Below are 22,134 nucleotides of genomic sequence, written 5' to 3' on the forward strand. Positions count from 1 at the left end.
TAATTAATATTAGTCAAGAATTAATTAATAATTAATTTTGTGGCTAAAAGAGATTAATTAAACTTAAGGGACTGGAGTTGTAATTATAAGATAATTGCAATTGGGCTATGGATTACCTTATATTATAAGGTTGGACGAATTCTATGGGGAAACCCATTAGAAATTGTCCAAAGCCTTTAAGAAAGGAATCTATGGGTTGCTTAGGGCTTAAGCATCCAAATTAGGGTTTCCTTCTTAGATAACCCTAATAGCCTCCTATATATAGAGCCCTTATGCCTCAAAAACGTGGACAAGCTTCCTTCCAGGGTTTTGGATGGTTTTGGGCGGCTTCCTTCTATTCTCCTCTTCATCCTCTTGCTCTTGGTGTTTTTGAACCATTAGAGGAGTGACATTTGTGACTCTAAGCTTTCTAAAGTCATTACAAGAAGGAATTGTGATTGTTATTGCTACATAACAATCAAGGTAATATTTTAAACCCATTGTTATGTTAATATCGATTTCCATATGCTAGAATTAGGGTTTATAGTCTTGGATAAATTTCATGTACAATAGAGAAACCTAGATCCAAGCATTAGGGTTTGTATGAGCACATAGGATGTTCTTATGATCAAAACCCATCAATCGGACCAATCCAAGTTACGCCCAGTGTACTCAGATGCTAGGCTCCGGCTCGTCCATGTCGCTCCGATGCTTCGAATGAGGATGCGGTCATGCATGACGAATGAGTACTCCCCACGTACTCCGTACTCTCGTACGCCCAGCGTACCGAGGACCTCCAGCCACTATAAATAGAATGCGAGGATGCCGACCATTTTCGCTCATTTCCTCCCTTTCTCGCGCCAAAGCTCTGCGTTTCAACCCTCGGAGCCATCCCAAAGTCCTAATTTTCATATCCAAGTTCGGAAGGAAGTTTTACACTCCCGATATTCCCGAGAATCCTGAGAAATCCGCTTTCTCGAGTAGAAGTTCTGCTCGGTTTTCGTCTCGCTTTCTTCAATCAATCAAGTGAGTTCATACCCCTACAAACACACTTTAAATACATTTAAAATGCTTTTTAAATACTTTTAAGGGGTGGAATACAAGTAAACATATGATTAACCTCGTACGAAAAACATCAATCTTTTGCTATACTTGCTGTTAATTAATCAATCATATGGGATTTATAACCAGTATACAAATGGAGTTACTACACGTTTAGCAGTTTTACCAAACATATTACTTCAAATGAATTTTTTTAAACATTTTTACATGTTTAAAACTCTTTATCAAACTGTCTTACACACTGTAAGTTCCTTTCAAACTCTGTTACAAAGGTGTTTTCAAATAAAGGTTTTCCTTATACTTAAACTGTCTTATCAAACAAAATACTTTCAATAGTTTTATCAACTGACATCAAGTCGACCTTTTCTTAGATATTAATCTTTTTCAAAGGTTTTACAAAACTTCTTTTATGCTTTTATATTATCAAATGCATGCCCATATATGTATAGTTATATGCCCATATATGTTTAAAGGACTTAGGGAGGCTAACTCACTCTATTTCCTTTTCCTCGTTGGGATGTGGCTATGGGATATCGGTTATCCATCCGAATGTCGTCTAAATATTAGTTATATATCATGTGTACATATGTAGACATAAAAGTTTTCCTCAGTCAGTTCAGTACCTTTGGGTAGCAAAGGCATACTTCAGGTTATACACATACATGTTAGTAACTATTATAGGTATAGTTAGGAGATACCACTTCCTATTCAAAGTATAGGGAAATCACATAAGAGTTAGTTCATTCATGAGTCTATACTAGTACATTACATGATACATGAGTACTTTACATGATACATGAGTATGTTTACATAGATATGCTTACATGAGTACTTTTACATGAATACCTTTACATAAATACTTTTACATAGATACTATATGATAAGATACTACTACATATTATTAATGTAGATATTATTAGATTAGGTCTGTCAATCCTAGTACCAAAGGGTACTATAAGGGTTTAACCACTCCTAATCCCTCAGTTAGCTACAGAGGTAAATGCACATCTACGAATGTCTACGATTGATACCATTACAGGTATACTTTAAGGGACTAACGATTCCTACACCCAGTTCTTAGCTACATAGGTAAATGTAGATCTACGGATGTCTTAAGTTAACACAGTTAGTTATCCTAGTACAAAAGGATAATACTTAGGTCATTATATTATTTCTTCCTTTACTTTGTGACACATTCACATGATCGACGAGGTAGGATATATTTGATATAGATAACTAATTTCCTTCTACCTTTATAATGTGACTCATACACATAAACGATGAGGTATAATATAGTTTTATACTAATAGTTAAAACAAGGAAAAACCATCACATTTACAGAGATGCTTACCTTCAAAACAATAGGGTCTTGGTAGAAGACTTCTTTTATAGGGATCATAGGGATTTCTAGGGTTATTCAAACGCTTTCCATTACTTACCAACCTTTACATACTTATACGAACTTTCTTTCAAAACAATGTCAAGAATTTCATTACAAGTTTTACAAATCAAGACACATTAATACTTATGAATTCACCAGCTTTATTGCTGATACTCGCTTTCAAAATAACTTGTATTCTCAGGTCACAAATAGACGGGTACGATGACCAGGCTTTGTGAAGACGGAGCAGTCCAAACTCGCCTTATTTTCTGATTGTTCATTTTATTGTTGTATATTATGAAAGAACACACTTGTAATTACAATTATACTATTAATGCAATGGATGATGTTTTTGCTTGTTTACTACTTTACGTTGTTGTGATACATTACATGACGTCCTCCGCCCCAAAACGTTTCCGCAATTCTCGGTTTTGGGGTGTGACAGATTGGTATCAGAACATTGTTTATAGTGAATTGAGTATGTCAACCCATAAAAGATATATTCACTATAAATACAATGGGATTAAAAATACTCTGACCAAGAGTGTATACTTTTAAATAATAAAATACTTAACTAAGTATACGTGCCTGCATTCATACTAAAATCCGTGTCACAATGACAAGAACAAAAGTATTATGATTGTTGAATATCACAGGTAAGCTCGGGGATGTATGGTCAGTCCTGGGAATGGCATAGCCTGATCAACTATGCTGGTCCGAGGAATGATTAGCACATGCCCAAGAATGGTTGTGATGTGTCAACAAGTCAAAAAAACTTACCAACACTACCACAATGAGAACATTATAACAGAACCTAAGTCTAAAATACTATAGGAGTATTTTGTGTTACTATAATTACTTACTTGAGAACTAAAAAGGATCTTCGTTACTAAGTTGATGGTTGCTAAGTGGATACACTAAGGTTATATGTAACTAGGATGTCATAGATTTAGAATCTGTGAAATTTTTGTTTTACCCCTATTCCTTGTGAATTTGGAGTTAAGGTCACTTATTCGAAGGCCTATCTTGTTTTGATTACGTATAACTGGTATGCACTTTACAAATAATGATGTAACTCATGAAGATTATTTAAAGATTATCTAGATAGTTCGTCTAATAATTATTTTCTTACCCCAATTCTCGCGTAGATAACATGGTTGGACTCCATCCCCACGGTAACCCGTACCTTCCCGAACAAAGGCAATGTTGTATGGTTTAGAGAAGAACCATAGAATGATCATCCAATCCCTTTTGAATGATCACCATGATGAAAACCTTTCGGATAATGATGACTCCGAACTCGAGGATGAGAACCTACCCCCGGTAGCTCCCAATTCAAACCCTAACCCTCGTCCAGCTTTTCGTGGCCCGACGCCTCCTTGGGTAGAATGCTTGGAAACATAGCGCGAAGAGAAAGATCAACCTATGCCGTTTAATGGAGACTGAAGCTTCTACAACATAAATGAAGGGAGCTCAGCAGATAGAGTTCTACAAATCCTAATCCGTAGTGTTGCCCGAAATGAAATTCAGGGCAGGACAACTCTCCAACGTATCGAAGAGGTTAATGCCAATGCAAGAATGCATACCATTCGCACCAATCGCCTTGATCACAAGTGAGAGATCTGAGAGAAACCATGAGGCCCTGCTGCAAGCACTAACCGAAACTCGAGCTAAAGTTGTAACAACGCAAATTTTCAAATAAAATTTTCATTTAAAACAAAGTGATTTCATTCAACCAATAGTATTTATTTCATGTTTCATATCAAATACATATATAAAATCCCCAAGATCTCAATTAGCAGCAGTGTGTATGCATCATGCCGGCGCCTTCCCACGGTCCTTGCTAGTACCTGAAACACATACATAACAACTTGTAAGCATAAATGCTTAGTGAGTTCCCCAGTATACCACTACACATATACGCCTTTCCAGGCCCGAACCTTACGGTCCGCAGTACAACGCCTTCCGGCCCATAATATTTTGCCTTCCGGCCCATAACATATTGCCTTCCGGCCTGTAACATATTGCCTTCCGGCCCGTAACATATTGCCTTCCGGCCCGTAACATATTGCCTTCCGGCCCATGAACATATGCAACACATAGTACACTTACTTAAACACATATAGCACATATATCATATATCATATCTGACCTTTCTGTCGCATAATACTTTGCCTTCCGGCCCATAGAACATGCATAGCATGCATAGCAACTACCTTTTCAATTATAGCATATATATAACACATAACATATTCGACCTTCCTGTCACACATAGATACCCTTCCGGGTACAGTATAGTGAGAAGACTCACCTCGTGGTAATGTAAGCTATCAACTCTTGAAACTACTCGCACTCGATCCGCCGATCTGTAGACTTTCTATAATACCATATACCCTTATTAATACTCTTATCATTCAAGACAACTGACCCTAAGAATTTACATGCAGGTCAACTCTGGTCAACGGTCAACTTGACCGGACTCGTCGAGTGCAAAGGCGACTCGGCGAGTCTAGACGTCCTCCCCAATTTACCCTGTTGTTCCCCTTTCTACTCGTCGAGTATCCCTCTTGACTCGACGAGGTCCTCATGGAAGAATCGCAGGGCCACCCCGACTCCACTCGCCGAGTCTGAAGAACAACTCGGCGAGTCCCAGTGAATCTTCAAGCTACTCGTCGAGTCTGCTCATCCGACTCGGCGAGTCCATGCCATGCAGTCGATCAACTGCTCCCTGAAACACGTATGGTCCCGAAATACACACTCATGGGACTATCTGGACCTCTAAACATCCTATTACTGGGGTATAAACACTTGGGTAACAACATAATAATTCATCTAATCATCAAATGGGTTCTATAAACCCTAACTTCATATACACATCAATCACAGAAGAACGAAATCCGAGATATTACCTGATTGATGCACTTTCTGTTTCCCCAATCCTCAGAACGTGATTCTCTTGCTGTTCCTTTAGCTAAACCTTCCTCTTCCTTGTACACAACTCTTCCAAACCCAACAATGGTCTTCAATCCTTGCTCCAGATGCACACAATCGTTCTAGGGTTCTTCACAGTAAGCAAAAACGAACAATGACGGCCTAAGAGGCGTTATATACGATCCAAAACAGACGGCTAGGGTTTCTACTGAACAACATCGACTCGCCGAGTTCATATCTGGACTCGTCGAGTCCAGTCGCGAACCCGCGACCAAGCCTGTGGTCCTACTCGGCGAGTCAGGCACCAACTCGCCGAGTCCCCTCCTAAAATGCCCCAAAAAATAGTTTTAAAGCAATACCTGAAATTCCGGGCTGTTACAACTCTCCCCCACTAGAACTAGACTTCGCCCTCGAAGTCTCACTCTGCGAATAACTCTGGATGTTGCTCCCGCATTTCACGCTCCGGCTCCCAAGTCATCTCCGATCCCTTCCGGTGTTGCCACTGAACCAACACCAGAGGTACCTCCTTGTTCCGCAGAACCTTGATCTTCCGATCCCTGATAGCTACTGGTCTCTCGGCGTAATTCAGGCTCGCATCCACCTGAATATCCTCTAACGGAACCACCGCCGATTCATCGGCTATACACTTCCTCAACTGTGATACGTGAAAGGTATTGTGAATCTGTCCCAACTCTGCTGGCAACTCCAACCGATAAGCTACCCGAACTACCCTTGCAATTACATGAAATGGACCTATGAACCGGGGCCCCAACTTGCCCCTCTTTATGAACCGGATCACTCCCTTCCAAGGAGAAACCTTCAGGAGAACGAAGTCGCCAACCTGGAATTCTAGCTCGGACCGGCGTCTGTCCGCATAACTCTTTTGTCGGCTCTGGGCGGTCAATAACCTCTGCCTAACCTGCTGAATCTGCTCTGTCGTCTGGAGTATGATCTCGGTACTGCCCATCACTCTCTGTCCCACCTCTCCCCAACAAATGGGAGTCCGACACCTCCTACCATACAACAACTCAAAAGGTGGCATACCAATGCTCGAATGATGGCTATTGTTGTAGGAAAACTCAGCCAAAGGCAAATGCGCATCCCAGCTACCCCCGAAGTCTAACACATACGCTCTAAGCATGTCTTCCAATGTCTGAATCGTCCGCTCGCTCTGACCGTCTGTCTGGGGATGGTATGCGGTACTAAAATGCAGTTTAGTACCCAGCTCCTCATGGAATTTCTTCCAGAACCTGGAAGTGAAGCGTACATCACGGTCTGAAACAATCGAGATCGGCACTCCATGCCGAGATACTACCTCTCTCACGTATAGCTCCGCTAACTTCTCCGCTGATGAACTCTCGCTAATGGCAAGGAAGTGTGCACTCTTCGTCAATCTATCCACAATCACCCAAATTGCATCGACTCCCCTGGCAGTTCTCGGCAATTTGGTGATGAAATCCATCGTAATCTGTTCCCACTTCCACTCAGGAACCTCCAAGGGCTGCAACTTGCCATGCGGTCTCTGGTGCTCGGCTTTAACCCTACGGCAGGTCAAACACCTCTCAACGAACCATGCGACGTCTCTCTTCATACAAGGCCACCAATATTCCTTCCTCAAGTCCAAATACATCTTCGTAGCACCGGGATGGATCGAAAATTTCGATCTATGAGCCTCCTCCATCAAAGTAGTACGCGTACCGCCCACGAATGGTACCCAAATCCGACCCTGAAACGTCAGAAGTCCTCGTCCATCCTTAACGAACTCAGAAATTAACCCAACGACCCGCTCCTTCTTCTGCATCTCGGATCTCACAACCTCGGCCTGTGCCCCACGAATAGCATCCAATACCGGCGTCATCACCGTCAGTCTCAGACATACATCTCGCAATGGAGTGCTCTCCGCCCTACGGCTCAATGCATCGGCTACCACATTAGCCTTGCCTGGGTGGTATAGGATCTCACAGTCATAATCCTTAACCACGTCCAACCATCTCCTCTGACGCATATTTAGGTTGGGTTGATCCATCAAATACTTCAAACTTTTATGGTCCGTGTATATAGTACAACGAACCCCATACAAGTAGTGACGCCAAATCTTGAGAGCGAACACTACTGCCCCCAACTCTAAGTCATGCGTGGGATATCTCGCCTCTTGAGGCTTTAATTGCCTCGATGCATAAGCTATCACATGGCCCCTCTGCATCAACACTGCACCCAGTCCCGAAATCGATGCGTCGCAATATACGACAAAGTCCTCCATCCCCTCCGGGAGAGCTAATACTGGGGCTTCGCACAGTATCTGACGAAGTGTCTCGAAGGAAGTCTGTTGATCGGGTCCCCATGAGAATGTGACACCCTTCCGGGTCAATCTGGTGAGCGGTATCGCGATCTTGGAGAAGTCTCTAATAAACCTCCGATAGTACCCCGCCAACCCAAGGCAACTCCTGATCTCGGAAGGTGACTTCGGTGCCTCCCAGCTCATCACTGCTTCCACCTTGGCCGGATCGACCAATATCCCTGCCTGATTAACAACATGTCCAAGAAATTGGACCTCCCGCAACCAGAAGTCACATTTGGAGAATTTTGCATATAGCTTCTCCGACCTCAGTACCTCAAGGACCTCCCTCAAATGTCCCTCATGTTGCTCTCTAGTTCGCGAATACACTAGGATGTCGTCGATAAATACAATCACAGACCGATCCAGCATCGGCCTGCATACCCTGTTCATGAGGTCCATGAACACTGCCGGGGCATTGGTGAGCCCGAAAGGCATCACCATGAACTCGTAATGCCCATACCGCGTCCTAAACGCTGTCTTCTGGACGTCCTCATCCCGCATTTTTACGTGATGGTACCCTGATCTCAAATCGATCTTGGAAAACCAAGATGCCCCTTTCAACTGATCGAATAGATCATCGATCCTCGGTAACGGATAGCGGTTCTTGACCGTCACCTTGTTCAACTACCGGTAATCAATACACATTCGGTGTGAACCATCCTTCTTCTTGACGAACAGAATCGGTGCTCCCCACGGCGAGCTACTCGGCCGAATAAATCCCTTCCCCAGCAACTCCTGGAGTTGCGAGGACAACTCTTGCATCTCTGGAGGTGCAAGACGATAAGGCACCTTCGCAATAGGCGCAGCCCCCGGAATCAGATCGATACCAAACTCCACTTGCCTCGCAGAAGGTACTCCCGGCAACTCCTCGGGAAAAACATCTGGAAACTCACGCACCACTGGAACCTCCTCCACTGTCCTCGGTCTCTCGGGAGCCTCCCGCGTATCCATCACATACGCCACAAAACCTTTACATCCCTACTGTAGGCATTGCCTCGCCCTAGCGGCCGAACAAAAAGCTGATCCCGAACGGGTACCCTCGCCGTATACCGTAAGAACTCCCCCACTAGGGTCTCATATAGTCACCAGCTGATGCTCACAGTCGATGACGGCGCTGCATCGGCTCAACCAGTCCATGCCCACGATGACACAGACATCCCCCATCGCAATAGGAACTAGGTCAATCGGAAACGCAACCCCGAAAATCTCTAGCACGCATCCCCGAAGAACCTCCATGGCACAAACCACCCTCTCGGCCGCAATAGAAACGCTCAGAGGCCGAATTAACGGCTCACGACTAATGCTGATATGCTGACTAAAAGCTAACGATACAAAGGATCTACTCGCACCAGAATCAAATAACACTAGAGCAGGCATAGAGTTCACGAGAAAAGTACCTACACATACATTAACATAAGCATAACATTTCAACTTTAAATAAATACGCGAATTACAGTATACCTGCCACAACATTGGGTGCAGCGCGGACCTCCTCCGCAGTCAGCTGAAAGGCTCTCCCGCGAGCCCTCGGGGCCTCGACCTTCGCCGGTCGGGTCTCAGTAGTCCTGGTAGTAGGTGTAGATCCCTGACGGAGCTGCGGGCACTCGGCCTTCCGATGGCCTGTCTGGTTGCAGTGAAAGTAAACCATAAACCCCTTAGGGCAATCCCTGGCAATGTGTCCTTCCTTGCCACACTTGTAGCAACCCCCCGCTCGACACGTCCCCTCATGACTCTTGCCGCACTTTCCGCAAGTGCGGCCCTTCGAACCTCCCATCCTCGAATCAACGGACTTGGTCCGCTTGGCTGCCGGCTGAAACTGAGCCGGTCGCCGGTCCGCCGGCCGAGACTCGGCCTCCTCCCTGGCCTGGGTCTCAAACTCGATCTCGCGCTTCCTGGCGTTCGCCTGAAGCTCAGTAAAAGTACGATAGGTGGAGTTTGACACAAACTCCCGGATATCCCTCCTCAACACGCCCAAGTACTGTCTCATCCGTGACTGCTCTGTAGACACCAACTCGGGGCAGAACATCGCCCTCTCGTGAAACTTCCGTGTGACCACCGCAACGGAATCAGTACCCTGCTTAAGGTTCAAGAACTCCTGAATCAATTGTCCCCTCTCCACTGGGGGAACGTACTCATCCCTGAACATCTCAGTAAACCTCTCCCATGTCACCGCTGAGATCTCCGCCAGAGTGAAATTCGCCGTTACGAACTTCCACCAATCCTTCGCTCCCAGACGGATCTGGTTCAAGGTGAACCGTACCCTCAGGTGCTCCGGGCATGAGCAAGTATAGAAGCACCCCTCAATGTCGGCGATCCACCTCATCGCCGCAATCGGATCCTGCGTCCCATCGAACTCAGGGGGTTTCGTGTTGCTGAATTCCCGGAATAGCAACGAATCACCCCCTTGCGGCCTAGCAGTGGCCACAGCTGCGGTAGCGGCAGCGACTGCAGCTTCAGTCAGTGCGGCATACCGCTCCTCAAAATCCTCCATCAGGGTGGTCTTAATGGACCCAAACATCTCCGGGATCTCAGCCCGAACCGCCGCAGCTACCTCCTCTTGAATCATCTGACGAATCTCCTCGTCACTCATACTGCTCGAACTCGCTCCATGGCGTGTCGTAACCATAATGTCTCTGAAATATAACATAAGATTATCAGAGACTCCATCAAGTACTGTTGCACTCGATAACGCAACCCTACTCAGTCTCCGACATCCAGGGATTCTTACTTGGGTCGCCCACCGACCCGGTGTCTTCGGTAGTACGGGCCCAATACTACCGACCACACCGTATCAGTATTCGTCCCAAATCTTCCTCCCCAAACCCCGAATAATGAGTACTCCACTCCTAATATGCACTATCTACTTGCACGCTACCGTATATCTCACATAAGCAATCTTCCTAGACTAAGGCATCACAAAACAGGCCATTCTAGTCCTATCATGTATACCTAGTCTTCTAGCATGCATAACAATTCATAATTCAGTGCATAACATAACATTGTAAGGTATTCTGGGGATCTTTACCGTTCGGGCACTGGCTGATCGTACACACTGCTCCGTTCTTGTTTACCACTTTACCATTTATAAAAATTTATATCTTTATTATTTTTAAAAGATTTTTTTTTCCTCAAATCCTCGGTTTGAGTTCAGTTACACCCGAAGGTACACCCGAATCCCTCAAACCAAGGCTCTGATACCAATTGTAACAACGCAAATTTTCAAATAAATTTTTCATTTAAAACGAAGTGATTTCATTCAACCAATAGTATTTATTTCATGTTTCATATCAAATACATATATAAAATCCCCAAGATCTCAATTAGCAGCAGTGTGTATGCATCATGTCGGCGCCTTCCCACGGTCCTCGCTAGTACCTGAAACACATACATAACAACTTGTAAGCATAAATGCTTAGTGAGTTCCCCAGTATACCACTACACATATACGCCTTTCCAGGCCCGAACCTTACGGTCCGCAGTACAACGCCTTCCGGCCCATGAGATAATCGCCTTCCGGCCCATAATATTTTGCCTTCCGGCCCATAACATATTGCCTTCCGGTCTGTAACATATTGCCTTCCGGCCCGTAACATATTGCCTTCCGGCCCGTAACATATTGCCTTCCGGCCCATGAACATATGCAACACATAGTACAATTACTTAAACACATATAGCACATATATCATATATCATATCTGACCTTTCTGTCGCATAATACTTTGCCTTCCGGCCCATAGAACATACATAGCATGCATAGCAACTACCTTTTCAATTATAGCATATATATAACACATAACATATTCGACCTTCCTGTCACACATAGATACCCTTCCGGGTACAGTATAGTGAGAAGACTCACCTCGTGGTAATGTAAGCTATCAACTCTTGAAACTACTCGCACTCGATCCGCCGATCTGCAAACTTTCTATAATACCATATACCCTTATTAATACTCTTATCATTCAAGACAACTGACCCTAAGAATTTACATGCAGGTCAACTCTGGTCAACGGTCAACTTGACCGGACTCGTCGAGTGCAAAGGCGACTCGGCGAGTCTAGACGTCCTCCCCAATTTACCCTGTTGTTCCCCTTTCTACTCGTCAAGTATCCCTCTTGACTCGACGAGGTCCTCGTGGAAGAATCGCGGGGCCACCCCGACTCCACTCGCCGAGTCTGAAGAACAACTCGGCGAGTCCCAGTGAATCTTCAAGCTACTCATCGAGTCTGCTCATCCGACTCAGCGAGTCCATGCCATGCAGTCGATCAACTGCTCCCTGAAACACGTATGGTCCCGAAATACACACTCATGGGACTATCTGGACCTCTAAACATCCTATTACTGGGGTATAAACACTTGGGTAACAACATAATAATTCATCTAATCATCAAATGGGTTCTATAAACCCTAACTTCATATACACATCAATCACAGAAGAACGAAATCCGAGATATTACCTGATTGATGCACTTTCTGTGTCCCCAATCCTCAGAACGTGATTCTCTTGCTGTTCCTTTAGCTAAACCTTCCTCTTCCTTGTACACAACTCTTCCAAACCCAACAATGGTCTTCAATCCTTGCTCCAGATGCACACAATCGTTCTAGGGTTCTTCACAGTAGGCAAAAACGAACAATGATGGCCTAAGAGGCGTTATATACGATCCAAACCAGACGGCTAGGGTTTCTACTGAACAGTGTCGACTCGCCGAGTTCATATCTGGACTCGTCGAGTCCAGTCGCGAACCCGCGACCAAGCCTGTGGTCCTACTCGGCGAGTCAGACACCAACTCGCCGAGTCCCCTCCTAAAATGCCCCAAAAAATAGTTTTAAAGCAATACCTGAAATTCCAGGCTGTTACAAAAGTCATAGAGCTCCGAGTATGCCAGAGGGTGTACGAAAGATACCTGCTTGATATGGAATGTCAACTAGCTGAACTACGGGTTCACCATAGGGGTGACCATCACCAGTAGGAGATACCTTACTTCCTTCTTTGTTTTAAAGAACCGTGTTCCTATCTTTGTTCTGTGTAGTGCTTTCTATGTGACTATCTTGTACTGTAAGTACTTGTAGTTAGGACTTATGTTGTCAAAGACTTTTCTACTCCGAATATGATGTAAGACCTTCTACAAAGTTACTTTTCCCGAACCTATTACATCTTAAACATAGATTATATGGATAGTCGGCTAACTTCCGTGTTACTCTTTGTTCATATACCTTCATTATACTATCGTTGGAGTCTATCTGAAACCCCATCTAGTCAAGTTATTGGACTATGGTAATTTAACTCCGGAATCATTTTCAAGCCTCTTTTAAAGGTTGGATCATATTATCCACCAACCTATAATACATCGGCTTGAACGAAAAACGTCTTAAGACCATTCTACAAACATACTTCTACTCTGAACTAGGACTGCATCATAGGGATGTAGGTCAAACCATCATAAACATACTTCTAATCTGTACTAGGACTGCATCATAGGGATGTAGGTCAAACCTTCAAGAACATACTTCTACTCTGAACTAGAACTGCATCATAGGGATGTAGGTCAAACCATCATGAACATACTTCTAATCTATACTAGGACTGCATCATAGAGATGTAGGTCAAACCTTCAAGAACATACTTCTACTCTTTACTTAAGTGATCGAAGTACATCCAGGTTCAACCATACTCACTCACAAATTCATTTTTCTTTCCGTGTAACAGAATCATGTCGCCGAAGAAAAACGACCAACCCATCAACCAAACACCAACTCTTCAGATTGATGCAACTACCTTTCAAGCTGCCGTGTCAACTGTTCTGACCCACCTTAACGCTAACAACGCGAATGTTAGCGGGATTGTTAACAATAATTCCAATCCAAGTAACAATCAAATCCCTCAACAAGCAACAAACTACCAAGACACCCCGAATCCCAACCCCAAGAATAGCAAACGAAAGTTTTGGGCTAAAGCTAAAGGCAAATCACCCCAAGGGGCGAGCAAAAGACAACAAACTGTGGCAGCCTTTGCAGCCATGACATCTGTACCTCCTACTACCATCCCTTCTGGTATCTCAATTGTCCCTACACCAGCTAGGCAGTATGCCGGTAACTTATCGAAATGCAACAAGTGCAGCTTCCATCATCTGGATAATTATCTTCCGTTACACTGCTTTAAATGTAACAAGAACGGACATACTACAAATTGTTGCAGGACTCGGATCCAACACATTACTTCAACCACCAATGTCGAAATCTCTCGAACATACCATCTATGTGGTGTAACGGGACACTTCAAGAGGGACTGTCCAACAGAGAAGAACGACGGTGAATCCGAAGGAGTTTAACCTCAAAATAGAAAGAGACAATGAAGGACCCTACTATGGTATATGTTCACTTCCAATCATCAGTATTAAGTATGATGTTAAACATGTTTAAAACTAGTGCAACTCGAGTCTTATCTTTTGTGAGATCCCGTCAGTATAGGGGACCCTCATGCTGCGTATACTTGCCTTTTGTAGTATACCTTGTTCGCAGCAATAGTCTTGTAGTAAAACTAAAGTATTGTAACTCTGTTAAAAGTTGCACTGTTTTGTTTTGTCTATAATGCATTTATGTACAAATCAGATATCTTTTACTTCTAAGTAAGTCCGAAATTATCATACAACTAGAGTCAATTCGATCCGCACAATACTAGTTTCGTGCGTACGTCTCCTTCTCCGAAAATGTCTTTCTAGCGAAGCCATCATTCCAGAACTCCGAAGTACTCATGCACAGAGTACCTTATGTGTTGTAACCTTTCCGAAGAAACCTCAGCAAACCTCCCCGAAGTACCACTCGTACAGTACGTCAAGTTCAATCCAAAGACCCATATGGTTGATCTATCGGTGAAGAATGTATACATAGGGGTGGTATATAATCAAGGTTCTACAGGTTTAGAATTGATGATCCCACTTTAACTTCTTTTCCCCGTTGGGATGTGGGCTTAAAGAAGAATCATTTAATCGACTACCTTTTCAATCTTAATTATATACGACTCGTATACCCGAAACTTTGATTGATGAACCAGGTATGAGTTCTACTATGAACTTCAGGATGGAGACAGCCTAAGACTACGAGTGATCGTGATTCCGTGAGAATAAACTTAGAAATATCTATTCTTTTTCCTTACTTCAGGAGTAATCATACTTTCTTTTAGATTTTCATGACATCTAATCAACCACAATGTTTTGACGTCTTAATCAGTATGAATTGGTTGAGTCTACATCAAGCCGATATCAAACGCTTTGGGAAAGTAGTTCATCTTAACCTCCCTATCAAAGAACCTCTTGTTATTTGCGGAGATAAATCAAGTACGAACCTTCGCATCAGTTCGTGTATTCAAGCTCAAAAGCGCTTACGAAAGGAATATCACACATTCCTTGCACACATCATCACTACGAGCCAGGAAGTGAAAAACATTCAACATACATTCTACCAAGAAGAGTTATCATGCCAGTGAAGTCAAACGAAAGAAGCAAAGTCGTATCCCGATAATGAAAGGTTCGCTGGTATGATAGGCGAGGACTTGAGTTCACTTGGGAATGCAAGGATCAAAGGAAACTTTTGTCTGTAACATAATTATCAAGTCTTGCTTAAACTCTAATTCGGGACGAAATTCCCTCTTACGGGGGGATGATGTGACAACCCGATATTTCGAGGTAATATGATGGAACGCAAGTCAAATTTAGGTCAAAATTTAACTTTCCTAAAATCTTATTTGGGTTAAATAAAGTAGTAGGAATCGTATCTAGGTTTTAGTACATATAAATAACCCTAAAATTCGAGTTATAACGAAGAAGTTATGACCAACCGAAGATTCTCGGCAAAACCGGCAACACTGATAGACGTAAAACGCGAAGTTTCAATACAATAATTTTTAGCCTCAGGTATCTAAATAAAAGTTTTAGATGTCATTAAACCGTAAACATACATAAAAAGAACGTCCAACTCTGACTTCATATGAGGAAGTTATGATTTTTCGAAGTTGCAGACATAACAGTAGACAACTAAAAACTCGAAATCGAGATCGAGCGGATTTTTTCCAGCATGACCTAAACGAGAATCGAAGATCTCATCAATGGTATTACAACGGTAAAAAGTCTGGAGAAAACAGACATCAGATGAAGGAGTTATGGAATTTTAACGAACTTTTCCTGCCCCGGCCTATTAAAAATATAATATTAAAAATAAATTAAAAATTAGCCGACAGAGTCTAAACGAAAGTTGTAGATCGTAGTCTCACCTATGCGTGGATTTAAAGAACATCGAAAATGGAGTTCGTATGAAGAAGATATGAATTTTTGAAGTTTACTAAATAATTAAAATATAAATTTAATTCAAAATCCGGTATTATCCGAAGGAGGAGTCATCGGACAAATCCAAGTTACGCCCAGCGTACCCTCGTACGCCCTGCGTACTCGGATGCTAGGATCTGGCTTGTCCACGTCGCTCTGATGCTTTGACCGAGGATGCGGTCATGCATGACGAATGAGTACGCCCCGCGTACTCTCGTATGCCCAGCGTACCGAGGACCTCCAGCCACTATAAATAGAATGCGAGGATGCCGGCCATTTTTGCTCATTTCCTCCCTTTCTCGCGCTGAAGCTCTGCGTTTCAACCCACGGAGCCATCCCAAAGTCCCGGTTTTCATATCCAAGTTCGGAAGGAAGTTTTATGCTCCCGAGATTCCCGAGAACCCCGAGAAATCCGCTTTCTCGAGTAGAAGTTCTGCTCGGTTTTCGTCTCGCTTTCAATCAATCAAGTGAGTTCATACCCATACAAACACACTTTAAATACATTTTAAATGCTTTTTAAGTACTTTTAAGGGGTGGAATACAAGTAAACATATGATTAACCTCGTATGAAAAACATCAATCTTTTGCTATACTTGCTGTTAATTAATCAATCATATGGGATTTATAACCAGTATACAAATGGAGTTACTACACGTTTAGCAGTTTTACCAAACATATTGCTTCAAATGAATTTTTTTTAAACGTTTTTACATGTTTAAAACTCTTTATCAAACTGTCTTACACACTGTAAGTTCCTTTCAAACTCTGTTACAAAGATGTTTTCAAACAAAGGTTTTCCTTATACTTAAACTGTCTTATCAAACAAAATACTTTCAATAGTTTTATAAACTGACATCAAGTCGACCTTTTGTTAGATATTAATCTTTTTCAAAGGTTTTACAAAAATTCTTTTATGCTTTTATATTATCAAATGCATGCCCATATATGTATAGTTATATAAGTAATGTTTAAAGGACTTAGGGAGGCTAACTCACTCTATTTCCTTTTCCTCGTTGGGATGTGGCTGTGGGGTATCGGTTATCCATCCGAATGTCGTTTGAATATTAGTTATATATCATGTGTACATATGTAGACATAAAAGTTTTCCTCAGTCAGTTCAGTACCTTTGGGTAGCAAAGGCATACTTTAGGTTATACACGTACATGTTAGTAACTATTATAGGTATAGTTAGGAGATACCACTTACTATTCAAAGTATAGGGAAATCACACAAGAGTCAGTTCATTCATGAGTCTATACTAGTACATTACATGATACATGAGTACGTTTACATATTTTACATGAATACATTTACATAAATACTTTTACATAGATACTATATGATAAGATACTACTACATATTATTAGTGTAGATATTATTAGATTAGATCTATCGATCCTAGTACCGAAGGATACTATAAGGGGTTAACCACTCCTAATCCCTTAGTTAGCTATAGAGGTAAATGCACATCTATGAATGTCTACAATTGATACCATTACAGGTATACTTTAAGGGACTAACGATTCCTACACCCAGTTCTTAGCTACAGGGGTAAATGTACATCTACGGATGTCTTAAGTTAACACTGTTAGTTATCCTAGTACAAAAGGATAATACTTAGGTCATTATATTATTTCTTCCTTTACTTTGTGACACATTCACATGATCGACGAGGTAGGATATATTTGATATAGATAACTAATTTCCTTATTACCTTTAAAATGTGACTCATACACATAAACGATGAGGTATACTATAGTGTTATACTAATAGTTAAAACAGGGAAAAACCATCACATTTACAGAGATGCTTACCTTCAAAACAGTAGGGTCTTGGTAGAAGACTTCTTTTATAGAGATCATAGGGATTTCTAGGGTTATTCAAACGCTTTCCATTACTTACCAACCTTTACATACTTATACGAACTTTCTTTCAAAACAATGTCAAGACTTTCATTACAAGTTTTACAAATCAAGACACATTAATACTTATGAATTCACCAGCTTTATTGCTGATACTCGCTTTCAAAATAACTTGTATTCTCAGGTCACAAATAGACAGGTACGACGACCAGGCTTTGTGAAGACGGAGCAGTCCAGACTCGCCTTATTTTCTGATTGTTCATTTTATTGTTGTATATTATGAAAGAACACACTTGTAATTACAATTATACTATTAATGCAATGGATGATGTTGTTGCTTGTTTACTACTTTACATTGTTGTGATACATTACATGACGTCCTCCACCCCAGAATGTTTCCGCCGTTCTCAGTTTTGGGGTGTGACACTTATCATCGGGATGTTACACTTTCCGTCCCTAAAGTTATTTTCTTGCCCTTTAAGGGAACAAAGTTGATGTCGACCTGCTTTTTTGGTCACTGTGACCTAATATACCAGGTTACATCATCTCTTCATGGGACTCCTATGTTTTTAGGTTTTCTCCATTGATGAGTTCTTTGTGTTCTTGGTTCATATTTTAGAATTCACTCAAATCTAACCTTACGAATTCGATTGAATCTAGTTTATGCCCTAAAATTGTTTTCTATTTTTATAGTTTAATCAATTTTATATATTTCCTATAGAAATTGTTTTGAGAACCAAATATTATGAATGGATGATACAGTTTGAAATCTCACATATTTCACACACATAGAAGTCGCACACATATACACATAAGTTAGAGGACTGGCAAATTCATCGTGATCTGGGAAGGAGGGTCGCCATATGTGGTGACAAAGGAAGGTAGTGGCGGCGGAGGAAGGAGGATTAATCCGTTGAACATGGTGGATGATCAACGAAGTTGTGTTTTGCTTAGAAACCAAGTCCACATCCATCGTCGTTCCCTTCATACGCAGCCTGTCATCTTCATCCTTCCTCAGCCTATCACATCTCAATTCCGTCATCAGTACCACATCTCTGAATATCAAACAGTGCTTCGGTGACCCCACCTAACTCATCCCTAATAGTTCTGAAGAAAAACAATGGAAGCTTTCGATCTTCCATGTTTTGCTTTGTTTGTACCCACAAGCACAACCAGACGGTTCTTTTGTATTTGGTCGATCCTCCTCCTTCTATTTCATTCATGGCAATTGAAAACCTCTGACATCTTGCTGCTATCGGAGGAGTATAGATTGGATTTACAAGAGTACCTTGAACAGATCTAAAAGACAATGGTAAATGAACTAAAAGGCCCTATTGTTTGTCGTGCCTTGTTTACACTTGGAAAAGTTGTACTCATTCATTTTATTTTTATATTTGTATTTAGGATTATCTTTCAAGATAGGAAATAAAAGCACTGATGAGTTGGCAATTCATTTAATGATGTGGCAGATAGTAACGGGTTTACCCCTTCAGTTCTTAAAAAGGACCATATCGACAACAAAAAATAGTTTTTTCCCTTAAAAGGCATGAAAAAAAAACTTTAGGGGCTGAAAAGGTAAAGTCGAAATACATAGTAGGGCCCTTGCGTCATTTTCCATATTACTAAATATATATCAGTTTCTCTTTTTTGAAAACATTGTTTAATTCGTGACACCCTTTTTACATTTTTCTCTATTATCTTATAAATTAATTTAAGGATTTGGAAGAACCCATGGATGTATTCAAAATTTATTTGAAGCTTTCAATGCAATAAGTCAATAACACAAATAATTTTATGTAGTGTTAACCTAGAACAGTAGTCAATTTGACTTTAAATGTTACTAAAAGCCTTTTTTGGGACATAAGTCAATTATTATAATTAAAGGTCCAATATTGGGTGTAATATTTTCCTTAGCTACAAACAACTAATGCATTTTCATTATAGTAAGTTTTGACTATGAGGACCAAATGGTATTTGAATTGTGTTTTTATTCATTATACACATTTTTTGTTAGATATCATCAACCATTTTGGTAATTTTGTGACTTTCTCTTATTTTTAATTAATGATATTTTATATCAATGCACTAAAATTGTCTATCATAAGAACTATACAATCAAGTTTCATTATCTGATCAAATTACAGAAAAAAGACAAACATGAGGCAACTCTTGAGCAGATTCGAGCAGAATACTCCGAGGTGATGCCAAGTCCCGAGAGCTTGCTATCAACTAGCTGAAGCTTTATACAAATTACATGTTTTTTCTAAATTTCTCTCTCTCTCTCTCTATATATATATATATATATATATATATATATCATTATGGTTTATGTATACAGATCAAAAGAATCTGGAGCAACAGGTAAACGAGTGTGATGAGAAGAATTATGAACTTCTGACAGGCTTTACAAGCATTCAGGCAAGCAAAATAAAGAGTTATTTTAAGAGCTTCAAAAGGTAATTCTGTTGTGGGCCCCTTTAAAACGTGCAGTATCCAAGATATTAATTACTGTTCGTGTATTGCTTCTAATTGGTTTGCAGAGACAATCGTTATTTAGAGAAAGATGACCTTAAAAGCCGAATATAAAGAACTCATTGAAAAGTCAGAGCAAGCTTCATCATGGTTGGCAAGATTGCAACAAGGACTGAAAGCAACCAGGAAACTAAGAATAACATTGAGACATTTGTAGGCTTCATCACTTTATTATTATCTTTTTAAATTCCATTGCAGTTTTTTTATTAGGGCATTGTACATTGAAAGTACACTATCATAATTGGCATAGTTTTAAAAATTCACCCAATTATAGGGTTATATTTTCAAAGTAAAATATTTTAATAAGAAAAAACTTGTTTATAGCAAATCTGATGGTTTTTATGCAACCTAATTATAGTTTATGTTTTTTTGTCAACCTAGCACAAGTTGAGAAGAAACTTTTACCATGAATATTGTATTTTATATTTCTAAAACCATGGTTAAATGCAATAAATATCAACTAACTCCCGCTTATCCGTTGATATAGCTATTGTAAAAACCGTATCTACATTTTAAATAAGTTGTGTAGGTGTTTGTATATGTGTACGTAATTTATAGTTATCAATACTTTTCTATTTATAGCAATGTACTTCCAATAGATTTGAAAATGAATTCATTAAAGTGACAATTAATCAGCTTTCGACTTTTTATAGCAACGTACATTCAACAAAAATATTGCTTAAACTCCCGCCGCAATGCGCGACTTAAAAACCTCGTCAAATACAGGTATTGATATTTATTAATAATCAAAATTACCTTAATCATTCTATAATGACTTTTGATCATACAAAATCTTTCTGATTATTTGACAGAGACAATTTATGTAAAAAACAAACAATTTATATAAATTGACTATTTTATAGGGACTATTTTTTTTAAATGTCATTTCGTAAAGACCATTTATATTTAAAAAACAATGTTCATGATTTGACAATATAAACAATATTTTGAAGTTCATTTTTCATATACAGTAATTATTGTTATAAATTTTTTTCTAACCTACTGTCACATCAGTTTTTCACTTTCATATTTTTTTTCATCTTTTCTAACTCACAACATATTAAAACCCTATCTTTTACAACTTACTGAATCCACTTGCCGCATCAATCTCTTTATTTAGAAAATATAAAATAAAATAAAACGAAACATTTTTTTATTTAAAAATAATATTTAATTAAAAAACAATGCTACAAATAAGAAAATATGAATTGGGGAGTATTCATTTTCATAAATATGACAATAAATAAATAAAAACACGGATCACGTGCATTGAAAACAAAAAATAAGGTAATAAATATTTTAAATTTTGATTCTTTAATTCTCATACATGCATATTGAATACAGTTGAAACAAAGCTCAAGGATCGGTAAAACCCGCTCAATCAATTAAATCTTCCAATTCACTAAACCCGTTACTATTCGGAACCTATTGACGCAAGCAATGATGCATAAAGGTATTATTGAAAACACGTGTCCTTTCATTGTGGAAGGATTTGTAATTTATTTGTCATTTGTCATTATTATTTATAGTTGTCGGTAGATTAATTATTGTAAAGTGTCAGTAGGATGTAATATGTAGAATGTGACATAAAATAAGTGTCAGTAGGATGTAACATAAAGTGTAAGACACTTGATAGTCTAGGATGTAATATAAAGTGTAAGACACTTGATAGTCTAGGGGTGAAAATTATAAAATAGGTTTGTGGTGTTGCAATTATAGGATTCCAACAAT

Source organism: Lactuca saligna, chromosome 3, assembly GCF_052625555.1.
Source record: "Lactuca saligna cultivar CGN05327 chromosome 3, ASM5262555v1, whole genome shotgun sequence".
NCBI classification, from domain to species: domain Eukaryota; kingdom Viridiplantae; phylum Streptophyta; class Magnoliopsida; order Asterales; family Asteraceae; genus Lactuca; species Lactuca saligna.